Below are 13,197 nucleotides of genomic sequence, written 5' to 3'. Positions count from 1 at the left end.
TAACTCTCTGGTTATCCTTGGTGACAGCGGTAGCCAAGCTTGCGGTGAGAGAAAAGAAGGAGAGGGGGGGAAAAAAACAGTGGCAGAGAGTGGCCAGACAAAGCGGTTTCAAGTAGGGAATAAAGTTACTGTCATCTGAAAGTTGGAACATAAAATTAAACAAGGGAAGTTTAGAAGTTATGGATGGATTGCAAACAAAGTGAAGCCTGTGCGTATATTTACTATATACGGGCTCATGTTTTGTGATGGACTCCATAAACCACTGTAACAAAAGCTCTTCAGCTCTTCCAGAGATGGTCTGTTGCTTCTGTTTTTCCTCGTTTTCCCCCTCACCAGTTAGCCTTGTGTGACTTCAAGTTCTTGCATACTGATTTAGCACATTATGTACATTGTGTGTGTGTGTGTGTGTGTGTGTGTGTGTGTTTCTGTCTAATAAGCGTAACCCCTTCTTATTCACATTCACGGGTCAGCGCCCTTCCAGAGGTAAGAAAACAAGGTGTGGCTGGGTTCACAAAAATCTCTTATGCTCGGTGAATAACTCAGCTGATCAGTTACAAACCATTACCGTCAGTTAACTGGACGTTAAATCACAGAGCTTTCATTGCCAGCACATGTGCGGGATCTAGAACAAATGCAGCAAAGTAGTCCACTTCAAAGCGTTTGCTTATTAATAATTGGCACATTGTGGATTTAAGAGGGTATATTATCACATTTACTGAAGGTATTTCATAAAGTCGACTTTGTCTAGCTGTCAGGGCGGACGATCAGATATAGATAGTGCAGGCAGTGTGGTTGCACTGGGACCATGCAGCCACACTGTCTGTGCAATATGCAAAATCTTGCAACACTTCAGGAGAAACTTGTGCTCACCTGCTCAGGATTATCCACGGTAATCATGTTAAAAGTCCATGTAGGACAGAGACACTTCCACACATCTGCTTGCATGGGACCTGACCATGAGCCTCTGAAATGCTCCTGCTAGGATATGAAGATTTGTGGAGGATGGAAGTAAACAGCAGTGCACACACCAGGTAACAGAGTTTTTGTCACAATAAATGTAAAAAACACTTGCTTGCACTTACAAAAAATAGCTGTGACGAACTTGTAATGTAATGAGCTGTAAAAAAAAAAGAGAAAAAAAAGATTAAAATGTCCAAATCACCAAAATGTAAGTAGGTTTAATGTCCAAACTCAATACAAGCACTTTTTTCTTACAGATGTTCACCAACCCTTTCTGCCTCCTCTGAACTTTCTTTCCAGAGACATCTGCCTTCTGCTGGGCATACCTTCTCAACATTTGTTTGGTGACATCTTAACTGTGGAAAAATGTGCCTCAGTTCTGGGAACATGGCAGTCGGTGGTGATGCCGTTGTGCAAGAGCATTCAGCTATTACGAGCCAGCCCGACAACGGTGCGTTCGGCTCTGCTTGCAGCCTCATAAAAGCGAAGAGCATCTAGAGCCCCCTCTTTGCATCCAAGCCTTAATTCATTCCTTATAATGTGACGTGACGTGCCCAAACCCACCCCCCGCCACAACCCCTCCACACCACCACCGCCACCTTGGGGAGTGCTGGCAGCAAATGAGACGTCACCTCCTTCGCCTCCTACATGGCATGTCTGTTTTTTATTACAGGTTAAAAGTTTTTCCCTTCATTTTTCCAGTTTTCTTCCCCTCTGAGCTTTCATTACACAAATGGTTCTTTTTTGGAAATAAGTATATGATGATAAATGACTGTTGGAGGCACACGCGGTGTTACGCTGCGGGCACATGTACCTTTGATGAAGAATGGAGGGAGGGATGAGAGGTATGAAGCGGGTGAGGTGGAAGAAGGATGAAGTCCTGTTTTTCTCCCTTAAAAACACAGGTTCCCTCAAGACCTTTTCAATTAGTCATCGGAAGGTAGATTGGTCAGTTTATTTGAGCAAATAGGAGCCGATTTCAAGAAAAATGACTTCAATGCTTATGAAGTCAGAGAGGAATTTCTCACCCAACTCCCTCCTGTTCGTGCAACGGTGTGCTCTGCATGTGGTGCTGCTCTAAGACCTGGACTGATTATCTTTGTGTTTCAGTTTTCATGCCAACTTCACATGTCTGACAACTTGAAAGCTAAAAAAAGAAAAAAGAAAAAAAAAAAGAGCATGATTGCCTCCGTTATTAAAATCCATTATGCCTCATGAAAGAACCAACCTTTCAGAAAGCCTTTGTGTTGACCACTCAGATCACGGTATAGCCGCTCTTAAAACAGATGCAGCCGGTTCTCAGTATGGTGTTGACTGTACCGGGAAATGCCACCAGTGGTAACACCCACCACCACCTGCTAGTCATGCTCACCGTGGCTGCAGGTTGGCCGGCCTCCAATCATCCCTTTTTTACAGCAAGTCTGTCTGGAAAGTTCTGATGAGGTGCTAAGTGTCTAATAAAGGGTGAGATAAAACTCCTTAAATCAGGACATGACTCCTTTCATACTCCTTGTAGCAATCTCTTTATCATTTGCCAAGAAATGTGTCTACTTCTAACTAGGAGCCCAGAGGGTCACTTACAATTCTGTGTGCAACTACACCACCACCGGACTCTGCCCGATGGCTTGACTATGTACACTAATAACTATGTAGACTTTCCAGGTGCTTACATACAGCTGTTTACATGCCATACTTACCATTACATTCTGAGGATGGATGGGTCAAAACACAGGACCTTCATACAAGAAACCACAGTTCATGTCCTGTTTGAAAGCACAAAAATTAGCACTGACTTGTTGTGAGTTACATCCAGATGTTAACACAATTTGACTTGCAACACGTTTACAAAGCGACACCTTCTCCAAAATGTACCAAGTAGTTTTGATTGTTAAAACTGCAACTGTAATGTGTGATGAAGATGAAGAGAACCATGTGACTATGGTTCTGCCCCCTTTAGTTAGGATGAAGGCTATGTATCATTTGCATCTGGCAAAATTGGACTTTGGCACATGCGACTTGGATTTCAAGTTGATTTCTTCTTGAGAACTGTATGATATTTGGTGTGAACAAGCATTTAAGCCTTATCGCCAACATAAACATGCCACAAAACACAAATCTGTGTATCATCTTGTCGGTGGACGATATAAATTTTGTAAAGGTATTTCTCCAAACTTATATTGTACGTTATATTGTACTGTTAAGTGAAGTGTGATTTACAGGAAGACGTCATTTCAATGCATTTGAAAGAGGTCATATCATGCTATTTTACCCACAAATGAGACATCATTTCATTATACTTGCACGTTCCTTAATGGGGAGGATGCAGCCAGTCAGAGGCAGAGGCAGGTCATGTCGAGCAAGGTAGTGTAAATAACATTATATAAATATATATATTCATATAATGCCTGTTACATAGTGAGGCACATAGGTTACAGAAGTAAAGACTCGACTCCATAACATATCAGGCATGGCAGGAGCAGTGTTTTCTGTGGGAGAGAGTAACTTACTTTGGCGTGGACTTTGGGCTTTTTCACTCCTTCTTTTTACATGCACAACAATGCTTCATAGCACAATAAACGAAGGGTAAAACAAAACCCAAAAGCATAATATGACCTCTTTAAGTTTCATATGAAATGTTATAAATATAGAACTATATATAGGCTGTGAGCGGCCAACAAGATGCTTAATGGGAGCAGTATAATACATTGATGTACAAGTGGGCAAGTACTCACAGCAAGTACTTAAAGTGTTTCAGCTTCGAACTGGAACTCAAGGATGAGACTGAAGAAATGAATAAGCACTGTTGTGGTGGAACAAGTAGAGTAGCCTTGATCCATGCAGAATTGTGTAGAATCTGCTATGAAGACATCTTTCATCCTCTTCAATGTGCAAATAAGAACATATTGTCCTTCAGAAACCTAATCCATTCTCAGCTAAATGTCTGTATTGCAAATCCCAATGAAATGTGATGTAAACGTGAACATTTAATCAATGTCTTGAAATATTTGGTGGAAAGAGGTTCACATTTGAACCAGTTTTTGATGTCTTTTCACCAGTGACAATGGCCATTTTTCAAACATCTTTTCAGGGGCAAAATGCTCACTGGGTGGGTTGTCTGACTAGTTACAGTTGAGGCTTTCTGAAACTCTTCTCCTCTTCACTTCTCTCCCTCTCTACATGTTTATCAAGAGGTTGGTAAGTAAAAGGTCAAGTTTGTTATTTGCTCAGTTAATGACTATGGTCAACTGCGTTGCCAGGTGGTCCACGAAGTACAATCGAAGAAAGCCATTCACCGCCCATCGTTGTTTGCACTACTGGATGCTTGTGGTACAGTGTATGGTGGTCCCATTTCAAGATTTAATGGAGGAACTTCATTCGTTAAAATAGTTACTTCACGATTTCCACTCTCGCACACACACACCCGACCACAAAAAATAAACATGTTCAAGTTTATAACAAAAAATATATATTTTATCAAATGACTGTTCCAAGAAGCCATTACGATGACTGAGTGCTTTCATCTGAGCCCCCTTCGCCCGTCTTTGGACCGTCACGATGTCTCTCTCAACGCCCTGCTGTGCTGCTGGAATCAAGAACCATCTGGCTCAGTTCTCAGAGGAACCATCACCAACTTTGAAGTGTGGAGGTGGCTGGAGCCAGGAGTCGGTTTAAATCAGAGTGTACAGGTCAAACAAAACTCAACGCTAAATAGGGTTTGCACAAAGGGAACGGCCTGCAATGTCAGCAAGAAGAACGGATGTCTGAGAAATATTTAAAGCGGGTAAGGAGGCAAAATGTTTTCTGTTTGGGGTGTATGAAAATATGTAAAGACTTGGACAATTTCTGAACGTCTCCCACTTTTACTTGTACGTCAAAGCACTTTGTAAATTCTGTTTTTAAAGCTGCAAAACAGATACAGTACAAATACAAAGACTGCTTTAAACCCTAGATCAATACATGCGGTGACAATTTGTAAAAAGTGAAAAACGGAAGAAGACCGGACTCAATTCATACATGATACACTGTGTTGAAATATTCTTTAAAAATCATCTGAAACATCTCCGCTGTGGAAAAACCTGGGCCTCAACGAAATGCTCACGCTACACCTTGATTCAAATCAAATCATAATAAAACAGCAGTTTTTAGTCCGTGGTGGCTGGTCTCTGTTTTATGGCCCATGCTGAATCACCACCTGAGTGTGGCAGGTGGGAGGCAAGAAGCATCACAGGGGGCAGAAAAAGACGGAGAGAGCAGTCAATGAGGGCAAAGAGAAGGATGCTCTGGAAAGACCCCTTGATACAAATTGTACAGATAATCAGAATCACTCACACAAACACACACACGAGCGCAAAAACACGGTCGTGTGTGCAGACACCTACACACACTAACTAACATGCTCCGGCATGCACACGCAGGAGCTTACACAAACAGATATTTTATTTATTTAGATTGTTAAAACCTCAAAATGTTCAACAAAAGCTATGCAAGAATGAAATAGAAAAAAAAAAAAAAAAAAAACAACGGCAACAAACTTCTCATCATTGCCCTATCCAAACACACTGAGTAAATCAAACTTCCCACCGGCTTCAGATTACACGCTATAGGTCGTAACATACCACCTACATTCACATCAAAGCCCGTTTATTTGTTTGCAGGTGAAAGAGTGCAGGCACTGCGCAAGGCTTTTGTTAATCCCCAGTCTCACAGATGTCCATCACCAGAGTGTGTACAACCAGAAACCCCAAAAAGACGTAAGACAAACACATGCATTTTATAGAATATATACCGGATATCTCGGCAGCAAGCCCGAACCACCAGAGTTTTATGCAGTCTGCGAGCTGCTTATGGTTTTTACGGCGTGACGGGTTAGCACAGCAACAGTTTTTAAAGGGTAAGAAAAAAAGGAAAGATTGAAAATAAACAGAATTTCTTGCGGCTTGTCTGAGAATGTTGTTTTTTTTCTGTTAATCTGCCCATAACACTTCATTTTTTATATCAACCATTTAAAATGCCTCAAGAATCCTCTTCCTTCAGCACCACGTCTGTTGCTGCTCAGAGAGGAAACCGAGGAACTTAAACACATCTCACAAAGCACTTGAGTTGGATTTAAGTATCACCCCTTAAAACTTTATAGCCAATTGAAGCTTGAGATGTTCTTTATTGTATATTGTCGGTTTGGAAAGACAACTTATACACAAATTAGACTCTATTTACCAGCGTTATACTGCAGTGCTCCGTGCTGCCTGGTAACATAAAACAAAGTTGTTACAGCTCTGGGCAGCTCTGAATGCTACATGGATGAAAGTCAGTGTTGGTCCTGGCCTGCGCCAAGCCAAAAAGCTGTAACAACAAGAACAAGCACTAACTCAAATCTACAGGGTTTATTTGGTTTGAGTTCCACACTGTCAGATACTGGCGAGGTCGTTTTTGGCCACACAGCAGAGCGGAGAGGAAAATGAAGTTAGAAAAGTGCTTAATCCAAGCACTTTTTATACGAGCTGATGATCAGATCAAAAAAAGCTGCATGGAAAAATATGATTAAGTTGTCTAAATACTAAGGAAAGGTTTTTATACAAGGTAGCGGTTTTCTTTCTTCTTGTTTCCATTCCGCCACCACATACAGTCTACACGCAATCTAATAAATGTTGCTGGTTTAACTTTGGCTACTATTGGTTGAAATCGCCTGTAGCTTTTACAGGATTTACACTGACAGGCTACAGCCTCTGGTCACATCTGTCAGGACGATATCAACACCTGTAGATATCTTCTATCATACAGGATGTACACCATAATTGCAACAGTACTTTACTAAGTGACTAATGGGGACAACATTTTGTGACACTGAGCCAGCAGAGCGCTGCTGCCAGCAGCCACTAATCAGACTGCAATTCAGTCCTTCTGGTCATCTGCACACTGTCAAAGTGCGTCTGCTTAAAGTGCTTGTTTTTGCCACTGACACGCTCAGATTATTATTCTAAAAGTCTGACGATATTATGAGAAGGGTCCCTACAGAGATAGACCGTTTTTTTAAGATTAAGATTAGTTTAACCAGAAGCAGACGCTATCACACTCGCCTAATCCACCGCACTTCATTAGCAAAAAAAGTTATTTTCTTATCGGACCACACTTATTTCAAACCTGACGAAAAAAAACAACAAATCTTTCGATCCGTAGTTTCACTGTTTCAACAGTCGCCAGCTCTGGTCTGGTTGAAATAAACCCTTATTTTACCACATTAGATGTGAAAAATCCAGAGAGGAGTGAGGTAAAATTACTGGCTCTGTACGTGGAGGCTGCTGGCGATTTGGAGGCTGGTTCTGGTTAAACAGAAGAGGATTATTTCAACCTTGTGCCGGGCCAGAAAAGGCTGAAATAGTTAGGTAAAAGTGGAGCTGAAACAGGTAACAATTAAAAGAAATTGCGGGGCTTTTAGACTGGTAGCTGACTTGGCAACAGGGCTCTGCCATCCGCTTCGGTGTCAGGAGATGTGTCGTCCTCACTCCCAGGAGCTGACTCTTCCCAAAGAGGACCGAGTTTTGAAATCAGTTAAATGGTGACTATACTTTTCTGTTTTCCATCACGCTGCTCTGCTATACTTCTCGTTCTCGTTTAGCTTTTCATGTTGCTGCTCCACTTTTCTACCGTTTCTTTTATCCAGGTTTCTGCTGGTGTCGACCTTTATCAAAAACAAAATGTATAGACTGGATGAGGTCACAGTTGGTGGAGTTTTGGAGGCCCCTAGAGGTCAGAGCAGCCAGGGCACCGGGCCAATCAGTTCAGTGGTTGGCAACCAGTTAGGGTCTATCCGCTCAATATACAACATATCATGTCTCATTTAAAGGTGCTGTTTGTAAGAAAAATACATTTTTGAGTCTTGTTCCCAACTCGTCAAATAATGGGGTATCCCAACCTGTCAGAAACCGATGCTTTTGGGTGGATGGGTTGGCTGGATCTCTCTTTTCCTGAAAGCAACCTAAAATAATGATTATCCAGTCAGGTCTACAGAATTGACACAATAAATAATAAATAATGGATGGGATGTTTCATTTTTGCATGATGTTAATAATATACTCTACACACTGTACTTTTAGAAAGTGAGTTAAATGGTGTCAAAATCAACCAGATGCGCTATTTGCCATCCACAGCATGATATCACCCCTGGACTGGAAACTGTCAAGAGGAGGCAATTCATTCGATCATTAACATACAGTCTGTATAAATGAGGCCCAGCCAAAATTACTGTGGCCCACCCACACTGAAATCCTGGCACTGTGCCTGAGCCTAATTAAATGTAAAGATATGAGCGTTGGGTGGATCTTCTCATCCTCTGAACACGATGGCAGATTCTCCAAAATGTTGAACTCACTCTGTTAATTGTATGTTTGGCGATGCGGGGACGAGACACAACAATCGGCGACCTTTCTGCGGAAATCTCCATTTTGCCCGATGACAGCGGTTGCCCTTTCGTGTAAGACTTCAAGCACCACTGGACAGTTCAGTGTGAATGTGAAGACTAACGAGAGGACCGAGTGAGAGAACAAGGAAAATGTGACAGAAAGGGTGGTCAGACACAAGTCAAGTAGACAAAATACAGGTGGAGATACATCGACAGACGGAGAGGCGCAGGCATGCAGGTGAGCTGGGCGGGCTCACGTCAGAGAGGACAGGTGTGAGTGTGCTGGTAACCAGGGGGCACCTCACGAATTCCCCCAGCAGTGATAGGGGTGTGATAGTCTGCGCAGGGCTCAGAGGAGAAAACATTTGGGTGTCATGCGTGTCTCCTGGCCCTGACGAGCATACACCCCCATGGATAACACATTCCAGTTAGCTAAACAGCCGTGAGAGCCGTCGGTGCGATCGGCAAGGCACTTCTCAGCGCAGCCAAAGATGCTTACGGGCTCACAACTTCCTCCAGCACACGGTGCCCCTACACCTCAATCAGACCCTCTCGAGAGGCACTGAGGTGCATCGCTGAAATTCAAACCCCAGCACAGACCGACACTCTTCACTGCTGAGAGGCAGAGCAGTTCGGCCTGAAAGATGTCATTTCTCCAGGAGAGGGGGGATGCAGGGACCATGCAAAGTGGGCTGGAGGAGTTAAAGAGAGGACTTTGTGAACAGACTGACGCAAAGAAACAGGCATCTGTTAGTACGAATGCAAACTGGAGTGTGGACGATAGAAAATAGGTGGAAGTGCATTAAAGTCATTTTTTGAGCAGCTCTAAATGAGATATATCATGTAAAGCACAGAGGATATTGATATTTCCTTTCTGTGGTGTTCTCCCCGTGTTCACATATTTCCTTTGGCAGCTCCAGTTTCCTCCCACTTTGCAAATACATGCAAGTCTGCAGAGACTGGAGACTCAGATTTGCTCATTAGTGTGAATTTCAGCATTAGGGCGTGTGTCTGTATTTGCTCTATGACAGCCTAGTAACCTGTCCAGGCTGTTTCCATGCCTTCGGTCCAATGCATGCTGGGACACGGCTCCCAGTCGCCCTGAAAAGGAAGTTATGGAAAATGGATGAATGGGTGAAAAATGGCTGCATCCTCACTGGTGTCTTACACTATATTAGACCCAGTTAGAGGCATTAGCGCTTTATGATCCTTGCAGGAGTGGAAGAGGAAATGTGTCACAACCACCATGTTTGCCATCTTGGCTGTGTGTGTATGTGGGTGAATGTGTGTGTGTGTGCATGTGTGTGTGTGTGTGTGTGTGTGTGCACATGTGTGTGTGTGCACATGTGTGTGCCCACTTGGCACTTTAGAGTCATTAAAAGAGGGCGTGAGGGAGCCATCCAGCGGTTTCTTGTCATTAATGAAGAACAGCACTGACAACCGCAAGAACACCCCCCCTACACACACACACACAAATACACACAAACACTATAAACACAAAATAAGGCACATATGCACACATCCAAATAGACCCATTGACTGTTTGTCTTTGGCTCTGTGCCCCCCTGCTGCTCTCTGCTACAAACACATTTATTTTCTTCCTCTTTACGGTCGTATTAACTGTGACGACCCCTTAAATAAATCCAGACACAGACAAACGTGGAATTTTACAAAATCAACAATGCATGTGTGAAGTGCTCTGGGGGACTTAAAGGGTGACATCCTGCAGAGAAAAAAAAATAACAACAGGAAAACAAGGAGCTGCAGAAACCCCAAAGTGGGATGTCCATGGGTTCGTTTAAAGCGTGAGTGGTTGTAGCTGAACTTTCCTCTGTGATAAAACCTCACACGGTGATATAACAGCTGTGAATGGACCGTGGATAGGTGAAAGAAGGATGAGGAAGTTGTGTGACAAGCCGTTCAGTCACCCCCTTTACTTCCTGGGCCAACAACCCCTGACCACACTTCCAGGCAAGTATCTTTAAAGAGGATGTTGTGTGTTCTGAGCGGCTCTGCACTTTCTCAACCACAGCTCTATCACTTCAAAAGCTTAGCCCCTGAACTGTTTGTTTACAGGCTGCACAGCATTGATTGTATGGCAAACAGTCTGTAGGCTGGACTGCAGTAAGCACACACAGCACACACAGGAACTCTCCAGCGCTTTCTCTGCTCAAGGCTGTCATCTAGTGGCACTGGAGTCAGTGATGATTCCTGAATCTTTGATTTTGTGTAATCGAACAAAATACTATAATCTCAATATATCCTCCTCTCTTCTCTTAGTGCTCACCTTTCATTATTCGTCTTCCTCCTCTACTTTGTCCCGAGCATGGTTTGAGTTTCACGCAGCTGTTTGAGATGCAACTCCCGCCGTGATTTGTAGCACCGTAATGGCTTTTCCTCTGCTGCGCTTCTCCTCCCAGACATTGAGATAACAGCTCTCACCTTACCTCGATCAACAAGTGAGGGGCTGCGCAGGGCTTCTCGGGGTGGATGAGGGCAGCGGGGTGACCTGAGGGCGGGGGAGGCAAGGCGAGAAGGGGTGGAGAACTTGCAGGTGTCCAAACTCCCCTGGCTATGGACAGGTGCACTGCACCTGTGCCACATATGTTCAGTCACTCACATGTGGAGGGGTGTGTGTGCATGTGTGTGTGTGTGTGTGTGTGTGAAGCTTAGACACTCCTGAATACCAGCTGTGCACTATGAATTTTCTCTCTCTCGCCTTCAATCGCTGACCACCCTTCAACTCACACACCCACACAGCCTTTGTATACAGCCTCCACATTACACACACACTCACTCTTACATATATGTTTCATCAGGCGCCCCACACACTTCTGTGAAAAAGGATCAATGTGTTAGGTAGCATTACAGGTCACAAGGTGTCTAATCACTTGCCATCCATCAGATGGTGAACAGATGCATCTTTTCAGCAGATCTGATAACGTCATGATGGATGCGCAGCCCTCTGACTGCAGGGATACGACCTGAAGATTTGAGAGAAAAAAAGTGTGTGTTGTGCATATGCCTCCAGGTTAAAGCAACAATATGTAACTTTTTGACCTTTAAATAACAGCTTCAGAATGTTGTTGATGGGTTGTATTGGACAAATCATCATAGACCAGGGATTTGTGGTTACAACAGTGGTGTTGCATTCGGAAACAGTGGGAGGTGTCAAATCGAACAAAATGCCAATTTCTACATAATGTTGCTCTGATGGAATAGTTCAAAATTTGGGATAAATGCTTTTCTTGCAGAGAGTTAGATGAGAAGAATAATACCACTTCCATGTTTTTGCATTAAAAATAATGCCACAGCCTGCAAGTGGTTAGCTTAGCTTAGGATAAATACTGAGCCGGTCTTTTTGTCCAGGGGTAAAAAAAAATCTGCCGACCACTGAGGTTGGTTTAAAACACTCCAAAACTTTCTGAGTCTCTAATAGGTACAGGAAGACTATGGAGCTCATATTGGTTGGTGTTGGTGTCTTGCCCTGTTCCTCTGGACTATAAAAAGATGTCAATAGTGATGTGTGTGCATGCCCCTATGCCTCAGTCTCTAAACAATTGCGTTTAAGGTGTGATATGTGATAAGATTTTTGTCTTTGAGTTGTCTTGCAGAGACATCTATTGAAATCAGCATGTTAACCAGCTAGTCCTGGCCCAGGCCCAGTCCAGAGCTCCTGTGCTAGCGATATAAACATCAACACACACTCAATCTGACCTGCTAGCTATATGGCTAACCGAGCTAACTAGCTAATGGTATCTACAGTTAGCAGCAAATAGCGGTTAATCTGGTGATATGCCGCCCACTATTTGTTCTGAGTATGGTTTCAACAGGACCCCAATTCTTACATATTGCAACTTTTAGATGCTGTCTTGTTGGTCCCCTTCTTAGGGGAGCTGCTAAAACTATAATGGATTTTAGCTTTAACTTATATAATGGTTGTGTGTTTGAGTGTCCAAGGGTTCTCACAGCATACCAGCTGACTCAGCAGTCTGAAGGACACTTTCAAACAGGCCGGAGTTTAATCAGGAGCCATTGTTCCAAAACAGCGGCCCTCTCCTCCTACAGGGAGTTCCCCTTTGAGAAAAAAGAGAGGCCTGTAGATGACAGAGGAGAGATGAGGACAGGGCAGGGGTGAGGTAGGCGGGGAAGAGGCTCTGCATACAGAGTATCAAATTAAGAGGGATAATGATTAAGCAAGTAAAGTAAAGTAATATAAGTAAAGTAAAGTAAAGACAGACCAATGAGATGGGACAATTATTTACAGGTTAGGTCTCAAATCATTTTATTGCCACTGAATTACACCAGGAAACTGTTCTGCTGCAGTTAGCATCCAACATAAAACAAAACCAGATCTTACAAGTACACACACGCATGCACACACACACAAACAGAATTTCCACAATGTCTGGACAGCATTACATGGTGTAGAGAGGAACCCCCACCCCTCCCTAATTATAGTCTGCATCATTGGAGACAGAGGGCTGGTAGAGAACACGGTTTATCACTGTAGTGTGGCAGAGCAAACACTCCTCTAACACAGTGATAGAGGGGCTGCTTTCAAACTACCATCTTTAACAAAGATGGGGTCCTCTGTTGTGGGGAACACACTGCACATTTACATGAGACAAGCGGGGAAATATCATGGGAAGACAGCAGTGATAAGAAAAGCAAGGTCTCCGAGCGTCTTGCGGAATCATTTGATTTTTGCCTGATGATGATGGACAACAAAAGGGCACTGTGGGAACTGTAAACAACGCGCACCGCAAGCGATGGCGAGCAGGGTATCATGCGATGGTGCCTGGAGCTCGAACGGGGAAGTGTGGTGGAGAGGCAGAGGC

The 13,197-nt window shown here is 43.5% G+C and overlaps 2 long non-coding RNA genes across 3 annotated transcripts; both read right to left on the bottom strand.

Annotated features, from left to right (window-relative positions):
* Positions 1–365: 365 nt before the first annotated feature.
* LOC119006455 lies at positions 366–1,119 on the bottom strand. Its single transcript, XR_005070802.1, has 3 exons — positions 1,083–1,119; positions 871–978; positions 366–622 (listed from the first exon to the last, which is right to left on the bottom strand). It is a non-coding gene; the product is annotated as an uncharacterized LOC119006455 (long non-coding RNA).
* Positions 1,120–1,783: 664 nt separating this feature from the next.
* On the bottom strand, positions 1,784–3,723 carry LOC119006454. 2 transcript variants are annotated; one of them, XR_005070801.1, is made up of 4 exons: positions 3,693–3,723; positions 2,658–2,723; positions 1,989–2,414; positions 1,784–1,878 (listed from the first exon to the last, which is right to left on the bottom strand). It is a non-coding gene; the product is annotated as an uncharacterized LOC119006454 (long non-coding RNA). The 2 variants fall into 2 exon arrangements; XR_005070800.1 differs by having other exon boundaries at positions 3,468–3,701.
* Between the last annotated feature and the right edge of the window lie 9,474 nt (positions 3,724–13,197).

This window comes from Acanthopagrus latus, chromosome 17 (assembly GCF_904848185.1).
Source record: "Acanthopagrus latus isolate v.2019 chromosome 17, fAcaLat1.1, whole genome shotgun sequence".
NCBI lineage: Eukaryota > Metazoa > Chordata > Actinopteri > Spariformes > Sparidae > Acanthopagrus > Acanthopagrus latus.
This window is presented reverse-complemented; position numbering and strand designations above follow the sequence as displayed.